Source organism: Lissotriton helveticus, chromosome 1_1 (genome assembly GCF_964261635.1).
Source record: "Lissotriton helveticus chromosome 1_1, aLisHel1.1, whole genome shotgun sequence".
In the NCBI taxonomy this organism is placed as follows: Eukaryota; Metazoa; Chordata; class Amphibia; order Caudata; family Salamandridae; genus Lissotriton; species Lissotriton helveticus.
The window spans coordinates 1,445,193,942-1,445,210,155 of NC_136057.1; positions in this window are offsets into that span (position 1 = coordinate 1,445,193,942).

A 16,214-nucleotide genomic window follows, 5' to 3' on the forward strand; every position below is an offset into this window, starting at 1 on the left:
TGGGGGATGCCATCGCCACCGTGGCGGTGGCATCATAATTGCCGGTGTGGGACCGCTGCACCACTGGGGGCCGGTCCCAGCACCGCTAGGGTGGCTCCTAATAGGCCCCCAAATTTCTGTATCACAATATTTTTGGTTTTGATATTGTGTCAGTGATCACTTTAAAACACGTCTCAGGCTGCTATTTCAGCCTGTAGTGCAGTTTTAATCTACCAGATCGACCTGGCAATATGAACTTTCGCCAGGCATAAGCCTTCCTTTTCAACACATATAACTCACTCCTAAGATAGGACTAAAAGCCCATAACGCAGGATGCATTGTATTAAAAAAGAGGGACATGTTGATTTGAGTTTTACATGTCCTTCTAGTGAAAAACTCCTAAATGCATTTTTCGCTACTGTAAGGCCAATCTCTCACATTGACTAACCCTGGGTTACATTATCACATTTAATAAGTGATAACTTTGGATTCGTAGCAGGGAGAAGGAGAGGGTGTGGTGTAATGGCCAGAGCTGCTGACTTTGGAGCTTGGGATCCAGGTTTGAGTCTTGGCGTTGGCTCAACATCCTGTGATTCTGGGCAAATCACTTAATCTCCCCATGCCTAGGAACAGAGCTTTGAGACCCACGCTCTACAAATCTGAGTATTATTATTAGAGAAATATGGTGCTTACACTCAAATGAATTGTACTTTAAAATCTTTTTCAATGGTAAAGACGGATTTTAAGTCACAATTCTGAAACTGCCCCTTTTAGAAAGTTGGTATTTTCTTGTCCTAACCATTTGTGCATTTTGTCAGTGCCATGGGTCACATGACAGTGGATGGCTCTGCTGTTGGGCTTTGTGTTTTCCTCACAGACAGTGACATGCTGAAAAGGGGACTAGGTGTGGGCAGGATGGCCCATAATTTCAAGATGACTGGGGGCGGAGCTTTGCCCTGCCCCACTTGCACTTCAAAGGGCTTGTCTCCAGCACACCCAAAGAAACCGGCACCAGCCTTTTGTCACCCCAGACTTCTTGGAGGTTTGACAGGGGAAGAGAAACACTTTCCAGAACCAGGTGTGAGGGTAATATCAGTATACTCCTGGCCCTGTGGGCATTACAGAAGAAAGTCTGCTTTGCCCCCCCCCCCAGAGGACTGGCCTGCTGCTACCAGAGGATTGCCCTGCTGCCTGAGAACTGCCTTGCAGATGCTGGGACCCAGCCAACCAGAGTGAGGCGTATGTCCCCCTTCCACTGGAAGGTGGCATAATAGGGAGTGTACCCACCCCAAGGAAGGGACCCATTGGTCCAAATCTTTTACTTTTCTGTAACGCCCCTAAATTTTGTATTTAGGGGCACTCCTGAACCTTGCCTCCTCAGATAAGCAACGACGAAGAAGAAAAGAAGAAGTAGGACCGAAAAGCCGTGCCGAAGCTAAGAAGAGGAGGACGCCCATTGACTTCCCCCCTGACCCTACCGACCTTTCCCCACCTCGAACCTACAGAAGCGAAACTCCGGTGTGTCCTGCAGACAGTAACCTCAAGAACCCCAAGGACCTGCCCTGCCTTCCAAAGAAAATACTTTGGGGCATATTATCAAGGGGGTTTATCTCCGCTTTTTTGGCTTTAAAAGCCAAGAAAGCAGAGATAAAATTATCTCCCTATTACCTAGCTGTCGCTAACACCAGTTAGTGACAGCTAGTAGGAGATAGCGACCATCTTGGGCCCCACTTTGCATGTCATTGATAGTTATCACTAATGACATGCAAAGTGGGCGTGCCAAGATGTTAGCGACTGGAAACAGTCGCTAACATCGCTATCTCCTATTACCAACTTTTGGAGATATTCTCGCTAAGCGCGAATATCTCCAAAAGCTAACACCTGCCCTGAGCAGTTCTTAGCTATGTTATCCAATGGGAGGTGGATAACATGGCTAAGAGCATTAGCTCGGTAATGCATGAATATCGCTGACTTTTCAGCGATATTCATGCATTGCGGCCGTTTTTTATCGCATTTGCGATAAACCTTGGTAATATCAAGGTTTATCTGTGGTAAAAATCGCCGCAGCTCAGCGTTAACATTTTGTCTCTAACCAAGCAATAGCGATAATTATCGCTATTGCTTGGTAATATGCCCCTTTGTCTACAGTGAACACCAGATTTGTTCACCCACAGACTCCAACTCCAGCAAAATTTGCGAGTCTGCACCAATCTGCACTCGTCGCCTCTGGCCCCAGTTCGAGTGGCCCAACACCCAGAGGAGGTCTTCCCGGCGATTCTGACCCAAGATCTGGTGATTTCTGACCTGCCTCGAATCTCCCAGCAAAGCCTGCAGCCTCTTTCTGGAGGATCCCCACAACTGCGACCGGAGCTGGTAGGAGAAACCCGCCGCCTAAAGACACCCCTGCACCCCAATCCCCACGGCCTTGGTTGGCCTAACTGACGGTGTCCCAGCATCCCCAGGCACCTCAACTTACTTCTCCAACCAATGGTCATCTCCAGAGGATCTTCGTCCTGAGCCTGCTGTCTTTGTTGAAACTGGAGAATCCCCATTGCAATCAACAGGGCACCCAACGCCAAACCAGCACCCAGCACCCAGCTGCCCCTGCACCGCTGCGGTGCGCTTTTTGTGCTAAACAGGATCCCCCTTTGACCTGAGCCTAACACCAGGAGCCTTGCTCCCACAACCCAGTGGCCTGCTCCTAAGCAGCCACCAACCGGAGGCCCCTATCTCCCATTGGATACCATTGGGCCTCAGCACGCTACACCCAGCTGCCCTAGTGCCGCTGAGAGTGTAACGAGAGTGCATCCTCGACCCTGTGGGAACCCTCATTCTATCCCCACGAGCTTAACCCCAAAGAGCGATTACTTAACTGGTAACTGTTAACTTCATTTCTCTCCATAGGAAACTATTGACTATTTTTCTCTGAAAAATATTCTAAGTGTGGAGTGATTTATATGGAAATCTGAAAAATAACCATAGTGCAAAATTGATTTAACTTACCTTTTCTCTAGGAAATTTCCCAGGGTGATATCTAGGCGTTCTCACACTGAGTAGAAAAAATAACTCAAAAAGTAATCTACAAAGTAACTAAAAGTAATCTGTACAGTAATTTCAATACCTTGACTTACCTGTAACAACTGCATTTGAACTTGCATTCACTTGTTAACACTGCATATTCTTTTGCAAAGCATTAGTTTAACTTACCGGTGCCAGGCTTGGCTGGGTTCCAGAAATAAAATAACTAAACAATATTTTTATACAAACAAAATTGGTCTGAGTTCAGTCTTTGAGTGTGTGACATCATTTGCTGACTGAGTGTGTACAACAAATGCTTAACACTACCCTCTGATAAGCCTTACTGCTCGCCCACACTACCACAAATAGAGAGTAAGGTGCTATCTACTTTTACCTCTGCCTACCTTTGGGGTTCCACTGGACTCTGTGCACACTACACCTCGAGACAAAGTTCGCTTCACGGGTGTACGCGGTATATTCAAGGCAACGGATGATGCTGTAAGGGGGCTTAGGATAGAAGGAAATACCCCGTGACATGGTGGAAAGCTGGTACAAGGGGCCTTGGCTACCACCTGTCACTCCGTGTACAAAACCTGAAGTCCAGTGAGGTGATTTGTGACCTCAAGCCCTGACGAAATTGCCATAACAAAGGCAACGAAACATGTTGGCCCATCCTGAATTGGTCTGCAACATGCAGTTGTTTTTAAATCTTGAGTAAGCACACAATTTTGAATAAAACTGGCACACCGTATATGTGAATCTTAACTCAATTTTAATTAGAGATATACTTTATCTCACACACATTACGGGGTCTTGCTTTCTTTTTTTTATAAAGCGATACAAAAGGGGATGATGGACGGAGCGTTTGAACAAATCAAACACTCACCCCCAGTCAACTGATCTGGGTTTAATCCATCATCATTCTTTAGTTCACTCAGTCACCCCAGTTCAGACATGGCTATATGCAAATCAGTCTGACCCTGAGCCTTGTGGGAACAGTCCAGCCCGAACTGCCAAGCCATGTCTTTCCTGGACTGGAAACAAGCATCCTGGGACCGGTTTCGGATTCATAATCCTCATCAGCCAGGCTATCTTGAATCCAGTGGCCAAGTGAACAAGGGACTCACGTCTGAGCATACCCCGCCACACTTAGGGCGAACAAAGCGATACAAAAGGGGATGATGGACGGAGCGTTTGAACAAATCAAACACTCACCCCCAGTCAACTGATCTGGGTTTAATCCATCACCATTCTTTAGTTCACTCAGTCACCCCAGTTCAGACATGGCTATATGCAAATCAGTCTGACCCTGAGCCTTGTGGGAACAGTCCAGCCCGAACTGCCAAGCCATGTCTTTCCTGGACTGGAAACAAGCATCCTGGGACCGGTTTCGGATTCATAATCCTCATCAGCCAGGCTATCTTGAATCCAGTGGCCAAGTGAACAAAGGACTCACGTCTGAGCATACCCCGCCACACTTAGGGCGAACAAAGCGATACAAAAGGGGATGATGGACGGAGCGTTTGGACAAATCAAACACTCACCCCCAGTCAACTGATCTGGGTTTAATCCATCACCATTCTTTAGTTCACTCAGCCACCCCAGTTAAGACATGGCTATATGCAAATCAGTCTGACCCTGAGCCTTGTGGGAACAGTCCAGCCCGAACTGCCAAGCCATGTCTTTCCTGGACCGGAAACAAGCATCCTGGGACCGGTTTCGGATTCATAATCCTCATCAGCCAGGCTATCTTGAATCCAGTGGCCAAGTGAACAAGGGACTCACGTCTGAGCATACTCCGCCACACTTAGGGCGAACAAAGCGATACAAAAGGGGATGATGGACGGAGCGTTTGAACAAATCAAACACTCACCCCCAGTCAACTGATCTGGTTTTAATCCATCACCATTCTTTAGTTCACTCAGCCACCCCAGTTCAGACATGGCTATATGCAAATCAGTCTGACCCTGAGCCTTGTGGGAACAGTCCAGCCCGAACTGCCAAGCCATGTCTTTCCTGGACCGGAAACAAGCATCCTGGGACCGGTTTCGGATTCATAATCCTCATCAGCCAGGCTATCTTGAATCCAGTGGCCAAGTGAACAAGGGACTCACGTCTGAGCATACCCCGCCACACTTAGGGCGAACAAAGCGATACAAAAGGGGATGATGGACGGAGCGTTTGAACAAATCAAACACTCACCCCCAGTCAACTGATCTGGGTTTAATCCATCACCATTCTTTAGTTCACTCAGCCACCCCAGTTCAGACATGGCTATATGCAAATCAGTCTGACCCTGAGCCTTGTGGGAACAGTCCAGCCCGAGCTGCCAAGCCATGTCTTTCCTGGACCGGAAACAAGCATCCTGGGACCGGTTTCGGATTCATAATCCTCATCAGCCAGGCTATCTTGAATCCAGTGGCCAAGTGAACAAGGGACTCACGTCTGAGCATACCCCGCCACACTTAGGGCGAACAAAGCGATACAAAAGGGGATGATGGACGGAGCGTTTGAACAAATCAAACACTCACCCCCAGTCAACTGATCTGGGTTTAATCCATCACCATTCTTTAGTTCACTCAGCCACCCCAGTTCAGACATGGCTATATGCAAATCAGTCTGACCCTGAGCCTTGTGGGAACAGTCCAGCCCGAACTGCCAAGCCATGTCTTTCCTGGTCCGGAAACAAGCATCCTGGGACCGGTTTTGGATTCATAATCCTCATCAGCCAGGCTATCTTGAATCCAGTGGCCAAGTGAACAAGGGACTAACGTCTGAGCATACCCCGCCACACTTAGGGCGAACAAAGCGATACAAAAGGGGATGATGGACGGAGCGTTTGAACAAATCAAACACTCACCCCCAGTCAACTGATCTGGGTTTAATCCATCACCATTCTTTAGTTCACTCAGCCACCCCAGTTCAGACATGGCTATGTGCAAATCAGTCTGACCCTGAGCCTTGCGGGAACAGTCCAGCCCGAACTGCCAAGCCATGTCTTTCCTGGACCCGAAACAAGCATCCTGGGACCGGTTTCGGATTCATAATCCTCATCAGCCAGGCTATCTTGAATCCAGTGGCCAAGTGAACAAGGGACTCACGTCTGAGCATACCCCGCCACACTTAGGGCGAACAAAGCGATACAAAAGGGGATGATGGACGTGAGTCCCAGGCTCTCCACACCACTGGAGTCAAGCTATCCAGGCTGAATGAAGGCTGATAGCCAGAAACTGGTCCTTGGATGCTTGATTCCGGTCTGGGAAAGACATGGCTTGGTAGTTCGGACTGGACTGTTCCCATGAGGCACAGGGTCAGAGCTGATTTGCATATAGCCAGTGTCTAACCCAGGGTGGTGTGGAGAGCAAAAAAACGATGGCTTTAGGCCCAGATCCTTGTACTGGGGTGAATGTATGACATTGTTCTACATTCTGTCCATCAACTGTGTTTTTTGCAATTTTCACCCCGAGTGGGCTGGGTATGCTCAGACGTGAGTCCCAGGCTCTCCACACCACTGGAGGCAAGCTATCCAGGCTGAATGAAGGCTGATAGCCAGAAACCGGTCCTTGGATGCTTGATTCCGGTCTGGGAAAGACATGGCTTGGTAGTTCGGACTGGACTGTTCCCATGAGGCACAGGGTCAGAGCTGATTTGCATATAGCCAGTGTCTAACCCAGGGTGGTGTGGAGAGCAAAAAAACGATGGATTTAGGCCCAGATCCTTGTACTGGGGTGAATGTATGACATTGTTCTACATTCTGTCCATCAATTGTGTTTTTTGCAATTTTCACCCCGAGTGGGCTGGGTATGCTCAGACGTGAGTCCCAGGCTCTCCACACCACTGGAGTCAAGCTATCCAGGCTGAATGAAGGCTGATAGCCAAAAACCGGTCCTTGGATGCTTGATTCCGGTCTGGGAAAGACATGGCTTGGTAGTTTGGACTGGACTGTTCCCATGAGGCACAGGGTCAGAGCTGATTTGCATATAGCCAGTGTCTAACCCAGGGTGGTGTGGAGAGCAAAAAAACGATGGATTTAGGCCCAGATCCTTGTACTGAGGTGAATGTATTACATTGTTCTACATTCTGTCCATCAACTGTGTTTTTTGCAATTTTCACCCCGAGTGGGCTGGGTATGCTCAGACATGAGTCCCAGGCTCTCCACACCACTGGTGTCAAGCTATCCAGGCTGAATGAAGGCTGATAGCCAGAAACCGGTCCTTGGATGCTTGATTCCGGTCTAGGAAAGACATGGCTTGGTAGTTCGGACTGGACTGTTACCATGAGGCACAGGGTCAGAGCTGATTTGCATATAGCCAGTGTCTAACCCAGGGTGGTGTGGAGAGCAAAAAAAATATGGATTTAGGCCCAGATCCTTGTACTGCGGTGAATGTATGACATTGTTCTACATTCTGTCCATCAACTGTGTTTTTTGCAATTTTCACCCCGAGTGGGCTGGGACTATGCTCAGACGTGAGTCCCAGGCTCTCCACACCACTGGAGTCAAGCTATCCAGGCTGAATGAAGGCTGATAGCCAGAAACCGGTCTTTGGATGCTTGATTCCGGTCTGGGAAAGACATGGCTTGGTAGTTCGGACTGGACTGTTCCCATGAGGCACAGGGTCAGAGCTGATTTGCATATAGCCAGTGTCTAACCCAGGGTGGTGTGGAGAGCAAAAAAACGATGGATTTAGGCCCAGATCCTTGTACTGGGGTGAATGTATGACATTGTTCTACATTCTGTCCATCAACTGTTTTTTTTGCAATTGTTCTTTTTTTTATACACACATTATTATTTTCATCTCTATTATCTGTACTGGACACTCTTTCTTTTTTCTTCTCCAGAGGTGAGAAAGTTACCAATGATGAGAAACGTGGGCACAACTGATGAGAACTACCAGTAGTTCCTCTGGTGTAGCGCACGTGAGGGGCTTTCTCACCTTCACACAATTTTTTGTTTTTCTATACACCTGTCTAGTTGGGGGTATATTTGGAAAGAGGTGACTGACAAACTGATGATTTTTATGAAAATTTACTGTGGGCATTGAGGACTGGATAAGACTGGTTAAAGTATTTAGACCAGCAGGTGGGTAGAGGAAGTTACCCCCACTACCTTTCCTACAAAAGAAAGTGGAGTATGCCTGCATAATCAGGTCTATAGGTGGTTTTGGATAGAATATACAGACCCAGCTTCCTATAGGTGGCATGTTGGGGGGCACATTTAGGCCTGCACCAGGGGTAGGTTAGGGACGATCAACCAACCAAAGCATGAGGGACACATTGGGAACTAACTTGTTCCCCTCGAGAGAAATTTGTTTTGGGATATATAGATTTGTTTTGGGAACTTGCAATGAACCTTGAACCCTGAAAAAAGCTGTTACAGCTTTTGATTCGGGAATATCAATAGGTTTGTATTATTTAACATAAGGAACTATAATGCTGAACTTTGTACTCTTAGTGGAAACAACCAGAATTTGCTTGTGAGAACTGTAAAAACAATTCTTCATGAAAGTAGAACTAAGAATATTTTTCTTTCCAGGTGTCCTTTGCTGCAGTACCCATCCGAATTCCCCCCTCCCCGTTTGTCCACATCGATACTCTGGTAAAATATAAAACTCAGAGTTGATGCTGCCAAAAGGAGAGCATCCTGAGAGCACCATGCTTCAGAAGAACAGGGTACTGACACTTCCTCTCTATGCACTTGCCTGTTTTGTCCCATGGCATTTTGTCTATGATATTCAGAAAAAATTTGTGATACAATACCAAACATGTGTGCACTCTGCTGATTCCTCCATGGTTGTTACCTTGTCAGCAGTGCAGAGATGAGCATGAGGCCCAGTGCACCTCCACCACCAATATGCTTATGTGCTGAGGTAAAGCCCCTAAGGCCCGACTCCATTTTTAGTAGGCCTCTATTTTAGGCAATGGGAGTCACCATTTTCCTCAATTTGCACAGAAATATTGTCATGTCTGTCATTGACGCAGATGTCGTTTGACCTTATTGTTCCAAGAACTATGAAAGTGTCAAGTCATTCAGACAATGACATTGATGTCGTTCCTGATGCGACATCAAGTCTGGGACAAGTATATAGTTATCATAATATCAAGGTCAAATAAGAGGAAACACAGATACATAGGGCCTGATTTAGATTCCGGTGGACTGGTTGCTCCGAAACAAAAGTGTGACGGATATCCCGTCCGCTGAAATGTATATTCCATTGTACCCTATGGGATTTATATTTTGGTGGATGGGATATCTGTCACCGTTGTGATGGAATAACCCGTCCGCCGAGATCTAAATCAGGCTCATAGCCAAAATAGCGTAGTCTGAATTAACGTCCATTTACCTTATGTGTTCACAGGGATACTTCTGGGATGCACACCTTGATGCACATAATCTAGGGGAGATTTACCTAAATTTATGTCAGAAATTCCAGTCTGTGATTAGATTTAATATATAAGGACTACCCCTTGACCACTTGTCAGGAGAGACCCTTCTCCCAGATTTTCACAAACAATCCTACCGAAGACGGTCTTGACTGCTGCCAGTGCACCAAGAAGATGCTACATTGCGCCCGATGCAGATAACAAGCTGATTCCCGGAATAAGGACGCTGCTGCAGCATGTGTTTCCCTTTCGCAGGGAACACTGCCGTCATGCCTCTTTCATAAGCACAGCTTTGGTTGTCAACAAGGTACGCCGTGCTTTGCTGCTCCCTAAGAAAGTCTATATTGCAAGTTCTACTTTCCATGGTCTCATAGTGTAGCACGTAGAAATATGTTTAAGGGTGTTAGGTTATAAATGATATTTTAACAATGTTAGAAATTTTATTTGTATTCTCGTTGTTCACTAAATGCCATTCTGTGGTGGTTTTAGATGTGCGCAAAACAGGTTTGCCCTGTTGTAATAAATGCTTTTAGTTAAGTGTCTATTCTTCTTAGTGATATTTGTGTGTGCTATTGTAAATAGTGAAATAGGTTTGTTTTCAGTACCATGGTGCCACAGATCCCAGTTTAGGGATTGTTAGTAACCCAAAAGCAAAGATTCCAAATCAACAATGTATTGGGTAGTGTTCTGCTGGGCTACAATAGCCTGTCTTTCACATTCAGCTTTGGTACATTGAACCAAGATTCACCTGTAGGTGGGAAAGCAATCCTTGTAGAACTACACCCGAGTCGAAGATTACGCAAAATTTGGCACTCAACATGGGAATTGTATCTTACAGTTATGTCTTGAGTAGTTTTTTGAATATTCACACACACGTGAACCATTATTTTGTCATCATGGAGACATCCGTAGTAATTATGGTTATCTCTTACTGAAGATAAAGTAGCACTTATGTCAGTAGATTTGTCAAGCTAGACTCATAAAAGGTTATTCTTCATCCTGTGGGTTTTCTAATTCTTTGATTCAATGTTGAATTGAATCCATTCTCCATGGTGGCACCTATTGTGATAGGAGTTAATTACAGGGAAGCAGTCGCTCAGCATCTCAAGTCACGAGGTGTGCCCGATACATGGGGAGCAGTTTTATTTGCAATAGCTGCAAACGTGCCATATAACTTTAAGACGTTTTACTCATTGGTTGAGCTTGAGCCTCTTGATGTTGCTTCAGGGCAGTTTCGAACCTACAAAGCAGTGCCACCACTTGCACATTGTAGAGTTTACCAAGATTTGGAAATCTCTTTGACTTGTTTTCTTGATCAATTGCCACATACACGCAGAAATGTCAAAGTGGGGTCCCAGAGCATGGCAAGTCTTGGCTGATTACATGTCTGTTACTCATCTTGACATACTTGCACCAACTGAGGTGATGGGAATGTTTAATTGCACAGTCTGAAGCAGGAGACTTGTACAGTTTGTAAAACTAATGCTGAGCTCCATACCTGCTCTCCCAGCGTGACCAGCTGCTCCAATACAAGTACAAAACTTTAGTCCACAGACTATTAATGCTATCATGGGAAAAGCTGCCACAAAACATGATGAAATAGCTCTCTGGGTTGCTTGTAAGACCAACCAGTAGAAGCAGAATATCATACACTACACCCCAAGACAAACATAGAATACTGACAATGGTCCTAAGTTAGTTATTGACGGGACTCCCATGGTCCCTCCATGGCAGTGGTTATGAGTACTCTGTTGAGCTTACACAGTGCAGTCCGCCGTATTTAGATGTGGGCTGGCTGAACCTCCATCCACATCAACAGACTGTTTCTTGTTGCTTAAGCGGCGCACCTCTGTTCACGGCTGACTCCTCTGCTGGCTAACAGTACTCTGTCTCCGCCAGGGTGGCGGGTTTGTGCAGAGCCTACTTAGATATCCCTGTTGTCCTGACGGAGGATTCCTGATGGAGTGAGTCCCTGGTGGAGTGGTGACTGGTAAGTAGTACTCATTAAAGTATCACTGCACATATATATTTTGTTTGCATAAAAAATATATGTAGGTAATGTGTTATGCCCTATTTTGTGTATATATAGCACAACATAAAACACCATACCTACAATATTGAATGTACACCCACAGGCACCACAACCACAACACTCACATCCACCACAGCAAAACAATATTTTCTTCTGTGTCAATACAGGTATGTTAATTTTACCTTGATAAGTTGTAAAATGAACACTACTGCTTTGCACATAAGAACATAATTGTATGTCAGAGCATGTAAAAATACACAAGGTTAAAGTACATGTTAACACACAATTCATGGTAAGACAAGTGAAAAAGAAGTTTACCTTAGATCCCAGTGACAGCTGTGTTGATTAGCTTCGTGGCCAGGTCACAGCAGCAAAGGTAGGACCTGGATAATGGGGTTTGAGAAGGAAACGGAAGTGGGAAAGAGAAAAACAGAGAAGTTTGCATCTCATTTCCTTCGATTCCGCCAACTCAAGTTTGGAGTTTCCTCAATGGAAAGGCACATTGTGATTAGCCCGGTGGTAATCCTAGCTGGACTCCCTCCGACAGCCGCTTTTGCCTATGATGCTGACGACGCTGGGGGGAAATTCTGGCTGAGACGTCGGCACTCGGACAGTCTTTTATCCATGGAGCCACCAACATCTAAATAGAGCGGGTGGCCCACATTGTAGCTGGGCTTTTTAAACCATTGGAAAAGTGACAGCGGGAACTGATGTGCCAATCTCTAAATCAGATGCTATGAGTCTTCCTCTTGGAATGGTGCCACCTGTAGAGAAGTGTAACAACTTGGGAAGCATTTGTGGATGCATTTCCACCAGCACGCATGGCATGCGTTCATTGGCGGTTCTCCCTGACATACTTGAACAGCTACAAAATGAGCAGAGAGCTGCACCAGCTCTGGACCTAGTAATTAAGTTATTGGGGGACTTTTCTACAGTTTCCTCTATAATCCTAAGCAACATTAAGGAGAAAGCTTCAGTTCTAGCTATATGTCAGAGACTGGAAGCAGTTCCTGCTCAATATTGAGAATGCAAACTACCGAAAATGATCGCTGAAGTTTATACCTCTCGGGCCCTGATACCTTGGGTACACGACCTGTTACACCACATTTAAAACCTAAAAATTACAGTGAGGGTTCTGTTAAAGACAAATCTGCAACGGAAGAGAAGAACAATCAGGGGGAGAAAGAGAAAAGACCGGTGAATGGGCTGTAAGACAGACTTCAGCCTTATACCGTGACCAAGCGGGGGGCATAAACACTCTATTCCACATGTAATTTGCTTATGCAGTTAACCTCAAACGCATGCTCAATATCCTCTCAAATCAGAAGTGAAGTGTGGTATAAAAGCAGTATTAGATGAGTTGCAATAACAGGGTAAAATACCACTTTGTCTGACACCAATGAACATGCCTCTTTTTCCAGTCTCTAAACCAGATAGATCCTATAGAATAGTCTTAGATGTTAGGAATCTGAATTTGCATATGTGGACGTAAGCGGCTCAAAATGCTCAGAGCACAGGTTTAATGGCCAACCTGGTGTGGTAAAAATACAAAACGACCATGGAGATATCCAAACGGTTCTACAGTCAAAAATATAGGGCCTGGTTATGATGGCGGAAGGCCCGCCACCGACAGCCCATCTGTGCAGGCCCTCTGCCATCGTACTGAGGTTTTCCGCCCCTGCCAGATTACTATGGTGGGCGGAAACGTGGCAGTCGGAAAGACCGACCGCCACGGTTCTGCCAGGCGGTCATTTTCCGACCGCCTGTTGGAGCAGCCTCATCGCCCAGCCTCAGCATTATGATATCCCTTTCCGCCCGCCTTTTCATGGCGGTTAACCTGCCATGAACAAGTTGGTGAAAAGGGACCTTGGGGGCCCGTAGCGAGCCCCCCTTCTGCACGGGCACTTTTTTTGGGGGTGGGGGGCACCTATGGTGCCTCCCTACATTTCCATGCACCATGTGGCAGGCACCACATGGTACCTGCCATGTAGTGCAGGGAAGTGTAAGCAGCCAGCAGCACCCGCCGCAATGTAAAGTATGGCAAGTGCAACAGCCACGGTGGTGAACGCATCATAATACCCTCATAATACCCCCTGTGGGACTGCCGCCTTCTAGGCGGGATGTCCCACTCCCCGACACAATGGCGGACAGACTGAAGTCTGTCAACTATCGTAATGACCCCCTTAGTGCCTGAAAGTGAGTATTTAACCGCCTTTAGTTTCAAAGGGGTGCAGTTCTCATTTTGGCTTTTGCCTATGGGCTACAAGAATAGTCCTGGCCTATTGTCAGCTCGAATTATGGAGATATTGCAACTAGATCCCAAGGTATTATCATACATTGATGATATTGATCTTTCAGGTTATGATTTGGAAGTACACCTGACTAGGTTGGACAGAGTTTTGAACATTTTAATGTCACACTGTTACTGGATTAATAAAAACAAAAACGAAGATTGCCTACCTGACTGTGAACTTCTTAGGATATGAATTATCCAGTGAGGGCTAGGGTTTAGCTCTAGATTTACTTCAGAAGTGTGCCACCTTGCAGCCTCCCGACACACTGAAGAAGTTACAATCCCTTCTGGTATTTCTCAACTTTAGACGTACTTACTTGCCACACTACACTGAGAGAGTGATGCCCTTGTATGACTTGATTTCTCCCATATTTTCATCAAAACAGTGGACAAACAAACACAAAGATTTGTTGCGAGTTCTGCAGGCAGACATGCTAGAGACTTTTCACAAACCATCCTGATTATCAAAGCCATACCATGTAATTCAGGTTATACCTATGTGACCTACAATAAGGGACAGACTGTTCATATTGCATACAAGTCTCACATGTATTCTCTGGCAGAGTGTTTCTTCAAGTCTTAAGAATATTCCTTAAGAAAATCAGGGGTCCACTGGCCCAGAAGTCAGCCGGGATAAGGTGGGGCTCTCCTCATATTTCTGGGCCAATTGAACCCTGATTTCCTTAGGTAATATTCTGCTCACTGTTCTCTTTGTACTTACTTGTTTCAACGTACGTTTTGTGCCTTGCTACTCTATAGCTGGTCCCAACTACAACCACTACATGTCACTGATGATTTGTACTATCTTTACTTAGTTCAGCCGCCTCTATTGAAATGTACTCATGACCTGACGATCCTTAACCCAGGACTCAGTGTTCATATTTATGCTTTATGCTTGAGCATCTGATATTAGGTCAGTATTAGTGTTGTTTTGTGTTGTTATATATTCTTTATGCCTACCGCTTTGAATTGATATTTTAGTAACTTCATTTGGCTTCTTCAAGTTATGACTCAAAGATGGTGGGACAACCTTTACAAGCACTTATTATTACCAGACATTTTTGGAACTGGTTTTATGCGCCACTGAGTTAGTGGAGGTCACTTTGTCTTTCTTTCTCTCTCTCGTCACCCAGGTGTGTTGTGGAAAAGTAAATTTTGCCATGTTCTGTGTCCCTACGCTTCATCCATCATATGTTATGTGTGCATGACCAATATGCATATGTTATTCCCCATGTCCGATTAATGACGCAATTCCAGTTGTGTCCACCTCTGGTATGTCATTTTCCAGTCCTCGTGAATACTACGAATATCAGGCCTATGTAAAGTTATGTTGCCACGTTTCCCAGTGTGCACGTTATTCCATTGTAAAGTCCCCGTTTCCAGGCCTCAAAAGGGCCCGGACATCAGATTCAGCTCCTGTCTCCTGAAAGCCTCGCTGAGGAGCGATACAGCCCCCACCTGTATCCTCGACCCTTCACTTACTTCCTGCCTCGCAGTGCCCGGTGCAGCTTGGCCCTGCCTCTGAGTCTGCCAAAAGTATGTTATAGTTCCAGTTATCAGTTCAGTCCTCCTCTTCTGCATTCCTAAGCTACTGAACTGCATCAATAGTTTCCGTTATTGTCTAGCCTTCTCGTCTCCATGTTAGAGAAATACTGTATTAATGATCATTTAATATTCTTCATCACGCACTACATGTAGAATAATGCATGGTCCAGTCTTAGAGTCAAGTTAGCTTTTCCCCTCATGACTTCTAGTTTATATCAACATGTTCCCTAAACATCAGATACCAGATAGGGTTTAGGTACATGTCGCTCCGACCCTCCAGACTCTAGTCTCTGCTCCTAGCACAGAGTTCGTAGCCCCCAGCTTCTCCTAGTAATACGTCATTGCCAGTTTTCGCGCACCATTAGGTTAGAGGTCCCGGCTCCTTAGGTAGCCCCCTCCTATGTTTCCGCCCATTCATGACATATTCTGTTACGTTTGCACCACATGTCTATGTATACGCCCAGTTACACCTACTTTTACTGTTATCTCTCGTGACTGCTACGCGTCACGCCTTCTGCTCCACCCACTGCTACGCCTACTGCAATGTAATGCTATGTGTTTGCGCTATGTATATAAGTTGATGTATTGTTATTAAAAGTCAGCGCGCTCATCCCAGACCTAGCCCCAGCAGCTGCTGGGCCTCTTTTCCCCTGCTGGGCCCCAGTTGTCCTGCTGGGCCCTGTCACCTCTGTTCTATGCAGGTTGTCCTGATCCTGTCCTTATGCTGTAATAAACCTGCAGAAACTCCTACTACCTCGAATCTTGACTCTTATTTTATTGAGCTATCTGTTATTCATTCATTTATTCAAAAATAGATCCGGTATTATTTATTTATATACCACATAATGGCGCCCGAATAGGGACTTGCCCTTTCCCCACGCGTCGGTGAAGCCACGCCGACCCCCTGACCCTCTGCAGTCGTGACGAAACCATACCGTGCACTGGCAGATATTTCTGCTCCAAGTA